We start from the raw sequence: 13658 nt of genomic DNA on the forward strand, positions 1-13658 counted from the left end.
TCCCATCCCCCCACCCCAAGAACCACTGTTTAAACTAATGCTTACCATTTACAAACCAGTGAGCAGAAACAAAGATACACCAAAAGATTTCTCTCTCATCCTTGACTCTTAGCTACTTTCCTAGGAAGCAGCCATCAGCATGGTATCTTGTCTATTCAGAGACAATTTATCCATATATAAATGTGTATTATACAGTATATAAGTATATGTTTTTAATTATTTGTTAGGCTTAAGAATATTTTTGTTTGTTCATTATTATTGTTTTGAATTTGAACTGGGGTCTTGCTACATAGTGCAGAGTAGTCTGCAACTTAGTATAAGCCCAGGCTGGTCTTGAACTGCAATCTCCTCATCTCTGTCTCGTGAGTCTGGGGATTACAGGTATGCACCATATATGGTTGGTTTATATTACTTTAATAGCACCTTAGAATTCCACCGTTAAGGTGACACCACAGGTTACTTAACAGGTACTCCGGCAATGCACACTGGCGTGTGTTTAGCCTTTTGTCCTATAAGCAGCACAATATGAATTTTCTTGGGTGTTGTTCTTTTCACTCTCGGGTAGAAACATCTACACCTTAAATATCTACCAGTAGATTTGCTGAGCCAAAAAGCTTAGTATACTTTCATTTTTTGAACATTTTTTTTCTTTTTCCTTTTTTCTTTTTTCCAGAGCTGGGGACCGAACCCAGGGCTTTGCGCTTGCTAGGCAAGCGCTCTATCACTGAGCTAAATCCCCAGCCCCTATACTTTCATTTTTTAAATATATTTTAAAACTCCTCTATGAAATTTCTGAGTCTCCACAAAGCAGTGGCAAAATGGGACCTGTGTTCTGGAGACAGTGGGCAAGGTGGACCTGAGTGAGGTAGCAGGGACAGGGACCTCAGGCATTAGTGAGAACCATTCAAACAAAGTCACAGACTACCAGTGTCAACAGAGACTGGAAAAGAGGAATACGAGATAGATGATAGACAGGTTTATCCAGGGCTGGGCAAATTTAAGGTAGAAGTATTAGGAAGGAGCACTAGCCTTACTGGGGTATAAGTTGGGGTGATACTATTAACCTGGAAGTGGCGTAGGGGAAGAGAAGTGAGAAGCTGGGGGAGGGCCAGCAGGTACTGGTGAGCTAGTACTGTACATGATTTTGTGGTGTCCACAGGACAACAGATGCCAGTGTAGGCACCTGTATTGTAGGCCTTTCGATGTCAATGGAGGCAGCTTGTAAATCAAACAGTACTCAAAGAACCTGTGATCACTAGAACTGGAAGCCCACGGCAGCATTCCAGACATAATCTACAGGCTTCTCTCAAGACTTCCAAGGGCTGGGGAGCAGGCCAGCCCTAGGGGAATAGAGATAGGAGCTGGGAGTGGTGGGGACCTGGGCATGAAGAGACCTGTAGTCTCTTGGCTGCATCTTTCATTATTCCATTCGCCTCCCTTCAACTCAGGGCCAGGATAACCCAAGCTTCTAACTCAAAAATGCAGACAAAGAGATAAGGAGATGGTTGGGCAATGCTTGAGGGCCCAAGTTTGGATTCCAGCACCCATGTAAAATGCTGGTAATCCCAGGACCGTGTCAGTGAAGAATGAGAGATCATTGGAGCTTGCTGGCCACTAGCCTAGCAAAATCTATGGTAAGCCCCAGGGTCAGAAAGTATTTCTCAAAGGAGTAAGTCAGACAGCAACAGAGGAAGTCATCCAATTTCTTCTTCTTCTTCCCTCCATGTGCTCATGTATAGGTGCAAGTATCTGCATACATGTATACATCACACACACACACACACACACACACACACACACACACACACACAAACACCAGAAATAACCATATCGGAGAGTGTATATATAAATTTTCAAAATTGCCTTTGATGTTATGTGTTTCAGTATGAAGAAAACTTAACTATAGATAGGTAGGCTGGTAGAGAGGTAGACAGACAGACAGGCAGACAGATATTGAATAAAAAAACATGTCAAATTTAAGATATTGAGTGTGGAGTGGGTAGGAATCACTGTGACCTTTTTATTCTACTCTTTGACTTCTCTAGATTTTTTTTTTTTTTTTTTTTTTTTTTTTTGAGCTGAGGACCAAACTCAGGGCCTTGAGCTTGCTAGGCAAGCGCTCTACCACTGAGCTAAATCCCCAACCCCAACTCTTTGACTTCTCATACTACAGCTGTGCATTCTGGATAAGGGCAGTCATCTTTGCCAAAGTGTGACTTTGGATGGGATGAGGGAGAGCAGCACCAACAGCTACATGAGCCTTCTGGGATGCCAGAGGCAGAACAAAGACAAACCAGCGCTAGCGTTCTACAGGCCAACTGACATGCAAGATGAAGCCACCAGGGTAAACTGAAGAACCAACTAGGAATGAAAGCTGCACTTTGTTCGGGGTATCAATATTGATTCCATTGGGTAACAGCCCAATTACCACATGTAGGGACTCAGCTTTGAAAAAGTGGGGAAACAAAAGGGAGTTTGGTGATAGATAAATTCCTAAAAGACATGTTGGAGAAAAGGGAGACTCAAAATCATAAGAAGGATTCTCAGTGAGAATAACTGAGCAATCATACTGGGAGAGTAATTAGTAATAAGCTCCCATCAGTAAAGAATGAGCGAATAAATGTGTGTATGCTAAGAGATGAGTTATGCTCTGAGGATCTGGAAAGCAAGGCTGTATTCAGTTAGAAGGGGTTTGATGCAGTGGAGAGGAAGAGCTGACCTCTTCCTCCTCTTCCTCCTCTTCCTCCTCTCCCTCCTCTTCCTCTTCCTCCTCTTCCTCTTCCTCCTCTTCTTCCTCTCTCTCCTCCTTCTCTTCCTATACCTCCTCTTCCTCCTCTTGTTCCTCCATCTCCTTCTCCTTCCTTCACACTTCTTCACAGTACCTTTCCTAAACAGCCGAGTCACATGATTATTTATGAGTTTACTTTGCGACTGGTTTTCTCTTCCATGTCTGCTTGATCAGTTCACAGCTGTTCCCTTGTGGTCTCCCACAGTGCTCAGCACCCTAGGTTCTACATGGTTCTTGCTAATGAACTAGTTAATGAATAGATGAATCAGCATATATAATGACTATCTCCATGATGTGCCATAGGCGGCTGCGGAATGGTTGTAGAGGTGAAATGACTATGTGGAGACATAGATCTGAAATCTGGGGCAGGTCTAGCATATGAGTATTGAGGATTTGTGGCCCTTCAGGGATGTTAACCTCTGGTTATGGGACAATGTCACTCTTTGGGATTAAACCTACTAAAAGCAGATCAGTAACTGAAGAAGTGACTCCTCGAACACTAGGCTTCTCTCTTTCTCTCTCTCTCTCTCACTCTAGTTTAGAATCAACAGGTTACAACAACCAGCTAATTTGTAAGCTCTCCTAAGTTATAAATCTGCCATTTGTGGAATCCAGTGGATCTGCCATCTGATCAGGGGGCCTCCCCTACCTACATTGTGTCCTCCATCAACTCTCCTGTCCAAAAGACCCATCTTTTCTCCTACTTCCCCTCTTACTCTCTCTGACCTGGGAGTTCTGCCTACTCACCCAGTGATTGGCTCCTTGAAATCTTTATTCATTAAGGGAAGGTTCTGCCTTATTTCACCTTTTCTGTCCAATTAAAAAAAAACTTTTTTCTCAAATATAAACTCAGTTTAACTATTATCATTCTGTAATTTATAAGGTGTAAAATATAACTAACACCCAGCACCCAGTCTATCATTTTTGTCAATTAAATAGAATATTCTATTATCTATCCTAACTTTAAAAGGCTTATAAATCCATATCTGTTATGTTTTAGCTTGTATACTATCTGAAAACTATCTCCCCAAATATATTCTCTCAATACTAAATATGAGACTATAACTAGTCTTCAATCCTGTCAGAAATCCAAGAACAACCAATATTATCTGAAAATATAGGAAGCCTTACACAGCTTCCAGAACTGAGACAAATTGTAGAGATAGTTGCTTACCTATATAGCCCCAGTATGTCCGGAAGTTGGAGCACCAGTCTTCAGCCTTCTGGTCCAGGATCATCTGACAGACCTTAGTGAAACAGGAATCATTAAGGACTGGCTTATTCTGTCTCAGCAGAACTAAGCTGTCCTAACCTGTAATTTGTGTCCTCTCAAAAACCCTACAGGTCTGTAGAAGAAATAGGCAATTTCTGTCCAGTGGCTACCTAGCCACAATGTACAACCTCAGCTCGAGGTAGAGATGCTCAATTTCTTTTTTGAATCCACAAATGGGGAGCTGTTGGGAGCAGATATGTCTTAACAACAAGTGATTAAATAACATTAAATATCACATTCTGTGGACTTCTGACTATTTGAAAACTATCTGTCTATGTAAAGTAATTTGGACTGTCGTCTGTTAACTACTCTCAGCTGTTTCTAAATAAAATATCTTTTTTCTTTTTTTTTTTTTTTCAGAGCTGGGGACTGAACTCAGGGCCTTGTGCTTGCTAGGCAAGCGCTCTACCACTGAGCTAAATCCCCAACCCCTTAAATAAAATATCTTGCAAGCACCTTAGCAATTAACTCAGAGCCAAGAACTTGTTATCTGGCCTTTAACTCAAAGGCTTAATCATCTCAGATCAGTTTATAATAACAGTTACAGAAGGACTGGGTCTAAGCCTTGTATTTATAAATGCGTTGTACAGGCACAATGCCTATATGAGAGTAAGAATATCAATCCCAATTTTATATCAATAAGAAATCCATGCCAATGAAAACCTTAAATTTATATCGAAATAAGTTCTGTACCAAAGTAAGAAATTATGACTTCAAATTAACTATTTTAAAAATTTCTACCAAATGAGATTATGGCTACACAATCAATTCTAGCTATTTCCTCCCTGTTCAAATTATGACCATTTCTAAATTCCCCAGAAAGAAAACTTAGAATAAATACCTCAGGCCCTCAGCCCAGGGAACTGGGATGACAACTCTTCATAACTACTTCCTGCTGACTATGGGCGTTGAGATATCTTTGAAGGGGAAGAAGGGGAGTATTTGATGAGGTCTGTGTCCTGACTGGATCCAGCTGAAAGTTTGTGAGTTCAGGAGTTCAAGCAGGTCAGTTCAGCATGTCTGATGATAAGACTCAACAAGGCTGTGTAGTATTTCTCTCTGAAGCACAGTTGAGTCGCTACAAGAAGGAAATCACCACACAAACTCTTGCTGTAAAATTATAAAAAAAATAATAATAATGGGCTGTCTTTTACCACCACTTAGATCCGGCTCTGCAGTGCCCCAAGATATCTGGTAGATACCTTGCCAGAAACACACATCCCAACTCCGTGGCGGCCCAGTGTCTCTGCCGCCACATGTTCTCCCAAAGTCAAATCGCCACAAGAAAGAACACACGACCCAATAACCTCTGATCCAATTGATAAGAAATAATTGCCCACCTAAGTGTACAAAGCCCTGTACACATCCATCCCTTAAGAACATTCAGAACAACCTGTAAAGGTACAGCGTCTTAACATCAGCTTCCACGTTCTCTTGGCGGCTTCTCTGTGGTCTCCTCCAGTCTTCCCCTCCTTTCCATTCCAGTCTCCTCCTCTTCCCTCAAACTTCTCTCCTGCCCATCCTTCCTTCTCATCCAATGACAGGCCTCATTCTATCTTGTACCTGCCTCACCTGCATGACATCATCCCACAACAAACTTAGTTTAGAATCAACAGGTAACACGATCACTGGGCGCAGAAACTAGCATCCCAGTTTGTAAGATCTTCTAAGTTATAAATCCTCTGGTAGTGGATCCCAGCAGATCTGCCACTTGAACACCAGGGCCTCCCCTACCTACATCAACTCTCCCATCCAAAAGTAGGCTACTTTCTTGATAACTAAAATGGAAAGCAAGGCAGTATTTTAGAACTTCATTTAGAACAAATACGGCTGGCCATGCACATCATAGGTTCCACTTAAGAGACTGGGAGCAGGGGCTGGGGTTTAGCTCAGCGGTGAGCGCTTACCTAGGGCGCAAGGCCCTGGGTTCAGTCCCCCACTCCAAAAAAAAACCAAAAAAAAAAAAAAAAAAAAAAAAAAAAAAAAAAGACTGGGAGCAGGGGGGCAGGTCTCTATAGTAAACAAGTATACATTGTTTTCCTGCTCCTTTACGTCCCAAGCAATATAATGACTGTGTATAAAATATTTGCATTGTATTAGACATTACAAATAATGTAGAGATAACTTACAGTCATCTAAAGATGTGTGTAGGGTAGGGTTTGGGGGCTTTTAATTGTTATTTATAAGGGACTTAAGCATCCATACTTTTTTTTTTCTTTTTTTTTTTTTTTTTTTTTTTCGGAGCTGGGGACAACCCAGGGCCTTAAACTTCCCTAGGCAAGCGCTCTACCACTGAACTAAATCCCCAACCCCGCATCCATACTTTTGATATCTCTGTTGGGTAGGGGGCCAATGGCTCTGGAATCAATTGATCTTGGGTATCAGAAGGGACTCTACTGTTATTTTTAAAGTAAAACATAGGGTAGGTAGAAAGAGGCTAAAGATGGTGGTTGTGATAAGTTGAACAAATAGGGAAGTGAGACATATAGAAGAAGACTGTATGCCTTTCCTCTTGTTGTGACCAAACACCTAACCAGAAGGAACCGAAGGGGAACTACTCGGGCTTACAGTTTGAGGGGATACAACCCTAAAGATGGGGAAGACGTAGCAAGAGAAATGGGAGGCAGAGGGTCATACCGTAGCCTCTGGTAGGAAGCAGGGACAGATGCACACTGGTACTCCATTGGCCCGCTCTCCTTCAGGGATGCTGCCGCTCACACTGGAGGCGTGCCCTCCCACCTCGGCTAACCCAGTCTTGAGACTTTCTCATAGATCCGCCCTAGGTGTGTCTCCCAGCTGAGCTTAGATTCTATCAGCTAGACAGTAGTCACAACTACAGAAATGTAGGAAGATGGAGGCAATGGTCGAGGTCATGCCGGTGATGACTTTAAAGATGTGCACCACAGGTAGACAAATCAGTGGAACCCGTGCTTTGTGCTTAGATGCCCTAGTAGAGATGGTCAGACGTTGGATATGCATAAGCCACGGACGGAACGTGAGCCACGAGGGTGCCTTAGGAGTCAGGTATTGTGAAGGTCATGTATCATCACCACAGTGTTGTTTACTCTCCTCTGTACTGGGAATGTGCATGACCTCAATTCCCAAGCCGCAGGGGAGTCATTTACAGAACTTTTCTTCAGTCACCCTTGCCACTTTGCTCCCAGACATCCATCTCTGTGACAACATTTGACTCACCACGGGCCTACTCATGAAGCCATCACCTCACGCAGCTATGTGGAGAAAAAGTTGCCATCCCAGAACTGGGTAGGATGATGCAGGAGGCTTGCCTAGGCTACCAAGAACCTGGTTATTTTCATCCAGGATTGAAGTCTGTGAAATTTACTTTTTGTGTCCTGGGATCCAGATACATCCTTTGACATTCAGGCTGGGCTATGCTCCAAATCGAGAGACAACAAACTCACACATTATTTTGAGAGAAAATTATCTGTCTTTATCCTATTCTACTCCCTTTAACAAACCACGGAAAACTCTGGCAGACTTCACTTGTGGAAGACAGAGTTCCCTGCTGTGACACTAAGCTATGTTTCTTGCTGCATTGGGGTAGAATGTTGGTCCATCACGAATGGTAGGTTAAAAAAAAAAAAAAAAACAAAACTATTTTGGGTAAGAGAGAGTACTGTTCACTCTGTAAAATTTGGGGGTAGGGTCAGTTTTCTGTTTACATGCCACAGCCTAGACCATAAGGCATTGAGGCAAAACCTGACAGGACTCACCCCTCACCTACGGGCTTCCTGCTGTGAGGTTTGTTCACACACAAAGACTCTCAGTGGAGAGGAAGAGGTGGGGGATGAAGGCAGAAAAGCCCGGATTGCAAGTCATGCACCCTGGCAAGTTGCTGCGTCCACGGAGTTTTGATAAGTGTTGTCTGTAACTAACCTGAAAGCGATTGGTCATTGTCCTAGTTTGCATCCTTGTTGCTGTGATAAAACATCGACCAAAAACAAATTTGAGGAGATGACAGGGTTTATTTGGCTTCCAGGTTATAAGTCCATGGTGGCAGAGAGCCAAGGTAAGAATCCAAGGCAGAAACCTGGAGGCAGTAAGAGAAGCAGAGGCCATGGGCGAGCGCTGCTTACTGGCTTGTTTTTTTTCTGGCTTTCTCACCTACCCTTTTTGGACATCCTAGGCCCACCTTCTCAGGGTGGCACTCCTTCCATCAAGAAGCAAAGGAGAGGGCTGGAGAAGTAAGTGGCTCAGTGGTTAAGAGCACTGATTGCTCTTCATGAGGACCTGAGTTCAAATCCCAGCAACCACATGGTGGCTCACAACCATCTGTGATGAGATCTGATGCTCTCTTCTGGTGTGGATGAAGACAACTTTAAAAAAAAAAAAAAAAAGAAGCAAAGGAGAAAATGCCTCACAGGCATGCCCAAAGGCAATCTCAGCTGAGGCTCTGTCTTCCCGAGTGTATCATGCTGACAACCAAGACTAGCCATCAGTCAGTCCAACATCAGGGCTGCTGGAAACTTCACTTAACCTTAAGGAGTAAAAGAAAAGTAAAATGCCCAAGACACCACGTTGGTTGTACCTGCACTTGTCGTAATTCTAGTAACTGTTAAATACTTCCTAATACTGAAGTTTCCCCACAACTATTCTCATGACGGTGGCAGTAGACAATGTATTTCTGAATTTATATTATTAACGTTTCCCATACTTCCTTTTTAAGCCCATGTGATGAACAAAATAACAAGACTTTCCATGTATCCTTTAACCAGCTTCTGCCATGTAAATAGTCCCACAGTGACTGATTTCAAGAAGGCAACTAAACCCCACTAAATGTAGAACTGGGAAGAGGTCCTCCACGCTGTCGTGTAGATGTGAGCTTCAAAACTGCAAATAATATTTTACTATTAAATAATTAGGAGATGATAAATTTTGAATATTACCTTTCATCCTGTCTTGTTTTATTTTTGTTTTTGTTTTGTTTTTGTTTGTTTGTTTGTCTGTCAACTTGACACAAACTCTAGTTATCTGGGAAAATACCTTAACTGAGAAAACGCCTCCATCAAATGGCTGTAGGTAACTCTACAGGACATCTTCTTAGTTAATGGTTGGTGCGGAAGAGCCCCACCTACAGACGCATTGCCACACCTGGGCAGGCAGGCTGATGCTAATCATGCTAGCACAACCTTTAATACCAGCACTTGGGAGGCAGGGGCAAGCATGTGTCAGCTTGGTCTACATAGCAAGTTCCAGGCCAGCCAAGGCTACATAGTAAGACCTTATTTAGAAAGAAAAGAAGACTTCTTCAGGAAGAAAAGGAAAGAAAAAAGAAAAGAAAAGGAGAGGAAAAGGAAAGGAAAGAATTAGGGTGAGCAAGCCAGTAAGCGAAGCTCCTCCATAGCTTCTGCTTGACTTCCATTGGCTTCTGTCAATGAACCGTGACTGGTGATATGTGCGCCAAATGAACCCAAGACTCAAGCTGGTTTTGGTCATGGTGTTTATTGCAGCAATAGAAACCCTCACCAAGCTACCTTTGTTCTGTTATCATTTGTTTAGCTCTAAGTTTAATAGAATTTATTTAAAAGTAGTATTTGTGTTATAAAATAAACTGTCAAATGTCCTCACGTTTTGGTGATTGGTTTCCATGAGCCAGTGTGAGCAGGCTCCAGCGAGCTGCTCAGATGGCTTGGCTGAGGAAAACCGGTGCTGTGTGACCCTGACGACCTGAGCATGTAGTCAAATGCAGTAGTGCGCATCTGCCATCCCAGCACTCTTGCTTCAAGATGGGAAGCAGAGATGGGAGGATCACCCAGAAGCTTGCAGGCTGCCTAGCTTGCAGTGTGCACCACAGTGACCGAGACAAGAGAGATCCTGAACTCAGTGGAAGGCAAGAACTGACTCCTAAAAGTTACTTTCTGTCCACCGCATGGGTGTGGCTCTTTTGTAGACCTCTCTCTCTCTCCCTCTCTCTCTCTGTGCTCGCCCTTCTCCTCCCCCCCGTGTGTGTGTGTGTGTGTGTGTGTGTGTGAGAGAGAGAGAGAGAGAGAGAGAGAGAGAGAGAGAGAGAGAGTATTTTTTAAAGTTAAAAATCACTTTCATGGGGTTGGGGATTTAGCTCAGTGGTAGAGCACTTGCCAAGCAAGCACAAGGCCCTGGGTTCGGTCCCCAGCTCCGGAAAAAAAAAAAAGAAAGAAAAAAAATCACTTTCATACTGGTGATTTGTTTTCCTTGTATCCAGACATCTTTCACAAATTTGCCCCTAAGTACTCTCTCTATGCACTGGTACTGCTGTACCTGTGTGGCAGTTAGCTATTCTGTGTGTAGACGGAAGTAAGTCACCAGCCACTGTGGTCCATGGCCGTAGTTGGGACATGGAGGCAGGGTTAGTGGGAGTTCCAGACCATCCCAGCCTGGGCAGCAAGTTCAAAGCAGCCTGGATTACAGGAGAGCCTGTCTCAAACACCAAGAAAGAATGAAATAAGTTGAAAGTGAACTTAATGGATTAGCCAGGTTGTGAGCACCTGGGAATCATGGGAATGCCTTGGAGGGGTAAGTTGCTGGCAGAGGTGGGAGAGGTGAGGCCCAGCAATAACCAAGTGAGTGAGCCAAAAAAAGCATACCTGGAAACCTAACCCAGAGCTCCAAAGGCAATGGAGGCAGCGGCCAGATGGACACAATCATCACCTGGATAAGACTAGGAAAAACCCAGGACCCTGGCTGCTCTGACCTTTGCTCATTAGGTAACAAAGCTAATTACATCGCTGAACCAATAAAGGTCCTAGAATGGTAAGCTTGAACCTTTATCTTCCTTGCATTAATCAACAAGTAACAGACCACAGAGGAGGACAGTTCCTTAGAGACCAACTAAAGCCAGAGTTTCTTTTGCGTTTTAGCTGTAATAATTTGATGGAATGATTTAATCATACTGCTTGCAACACCTACAAATGATACTATATGCCTATAATCTCAGTGCTTGGGCACTGAGAAAAGATATGAGTTCCAGTGAAATCTTTTCTTAAAACAACAACAACAACAACAACAATGACAACACACACACACATACACACGAATGTTATAAACTAGCCTGACATATTTGAATGGAAGTGTCATGATGATACCTATGACTAGGTAAGGTAAAAGGTTAAAGGCATGAGCAGTTTAGGATTGGATCTTTTCCCTTCTGTCCCTCCTGGACCCACCACACTATCTTTGTCACTGTCTTTCACTAAGTTCCAGAAGTTGTCAAAAACAGTGTCAGTCCATCTTGTTGCCTGATGAATCCTTGCATATCAGTCTTTCTGACTTCTGTGTTCTAGGAATGAGGAAGCAAACACTCACACATACACACGCACACACACACACACACACAGAGACTCATACACACACACATGGACACATACACAAACACACACATATAGACACACATAGACACACATACATGGACACACACAGACACACACACAGACACACATGGACACACACAGACACACACACAGACACACATGGACACACGGACACACACATACCTTAATCTTCCCAGTACTCCTTAATCGTTACATTAGTCCTAGCCTCTGGCTGGAGAGCTTTTCTCCTAGTCCCTTGCAGAGCCAACTCCCTCTCAGCCTTTAGGGTAAAAATGACCTCCATGCTCAGAGAAACGTTTACAGGCCCCCCATTCCATGTTGGCCTCCCTTATCACCACTGCATATTTTTATATTGTATTCCTTTTACATACCCTTTTCTGGAGTTGTTATTTATTGGTCAGCTTGATTTTTGTCTACTTTTATAGTGTGTAAGCACTTTGAAACAAACCTTGAGCCTTATCTATGATGCTAACTGATGGGTCCTTGTGCCTACCATAGTACTCAGCATAAAGAAAGTGTCTAATATGTATTAGGTCATACATCTAATAACACATATGAGATAAATGATTGAAGTTCACGCAAATCCTATTTTTAAAAAGGCAAGAAAAACCACACAGTTACTGATGACATCACATGTGGATTTCCAATGCTCTCTCAAATGGGCTAGTGCACATCATCATAGAAACATGTGGACAAGCAAGCAACTTGAATGTGGGCCCCTTACATGTATTAGTAACTTTTCTATTGTGCTAAAACTCCATGACCGAAGCAATTTATAGGATAAAGAGTTTATTTAGGTTTCAGTTTCCAGAATGTTAGAGTCTGTGATGATAGAGCAAACCACAGCAGCAGGAAAAGGAAGCTGAGAGCTTATAGCTTGAACAGGAAACACGGGCAAAGAGAGTGAACTGGGCATGTCTCGGGTCTTTAAAGTCTCAAAGCCTGTTTCCAGTGACATACTTCCTCCAAGGCTCTCCTAAACAGTGCCATCTACTGGGGAGTATTTAAACAGCTGACTAAGGGGGACATTTTTCATTCAAACACCACATTGTACCACACCAGACCTTTACAGTGTGCTGGGAGCCAAGCTCACTTACACACCCTCTGTCTCAGGAATATTTCAGGAATGTCAAGCCCACTTACACTCTCTGGGACACCTAGCCAGTTGTCTGTTCTTATCAGTCTATACCTGCAATTAACACTATAGGGGTATAGGGAGGGTGGTGGCAGTGATGGATCAGTCCTGGGTACTGGATGACCTTCCTGCCTGCTTGTATTTTTAAGCCACTGTTTTTAAATAACATTTGAGAGCTTGATCAGGCCATAGACTTGCTCTCCTTCTTCACACCTCCTGTCTCCCAATCTTTTGCCCCCTCCCAGGTCTCCTCTGAACCCCTGCAGGCTGGGGCAACAGTGCAATGTGCATTTGCATTTTTCCAAACTAAGTCTAAGGTAGACTTAGTCTAAGGTAGACTTAGTCTAAGGTAGACTTAGTGTAAGGTAGACTTAGTGCAAGGTAGACTTAGTGCAAGGTAGAATTAGCCTAAGGTAACCAGGTAGCATTCCTGGCTTAGATAGGAAGATCTCAAGTTGGAAATCATTCTTACATAGCAAGATCGGGAGTGCAATTAGTAGAGTCATTGTACCTAGGATCAGAATAAAGTAGTTCTTTTCTGGAAGTTCTTAGACCTTGTAAAAAAAAATATCATTGAAGAAAACAGTGATTGTTTTTAAAGCTTTTGCATGACTTTAGTCACAAAAAAGTCCTGGCGAACCTGAAACATTTTGCATTGTTGGGTACAGGAAACAGTGCACAATAAGGATTGGAATTGCAAGGCTTTGGTGCTCCTTCAAGAAACCCATAGATTAAACCTGGGTTTTGGTATGAAGTACTTGTTTTACTCTAAATATATAACTTTTGCATGACAATTATATACTTCTGCACAGCTGTTTGAGGTTCTGTCCACCAGAGGCTAGACCCCTCAGCTGCCTGCAAGACCATATTTCATCTCGGAGTGACTCTCTTTCTTTGATCACTTTATGTGACTCAGTTACCAACAAAGACCCTGTCCTAGAAGACCAAGAAAATAATAAAATCATATAATTAATTTCCCAAATGTAAAATAAGTCCAGAGATTAGTATGCCGAAAAATACATGTTTGCTGCTTTTAAGATATATGTGCATGGTAAAGAGAAGTAAACAAGTGTTTTTAAAATATGCTCCAAAGCTTTTAAGATGGTCCTAGTTTCTTCATAAAAGACCTACCGT

This window comes from Rattus rattus, chromosome 17 (genome assembly GCF_011064425.1).
Source record: "Rattus rattus isolate New Zealand chromosome 17, Rrattus_CSIRO_v1, whole genome shotgun sequence".
Taxonomy (NCBI): domain Eukaryota; kingdom Metazoa; phylum Chordata; class Mammalia; order Rodentia; family Muridae; genus Rattus; species Rattus rattus.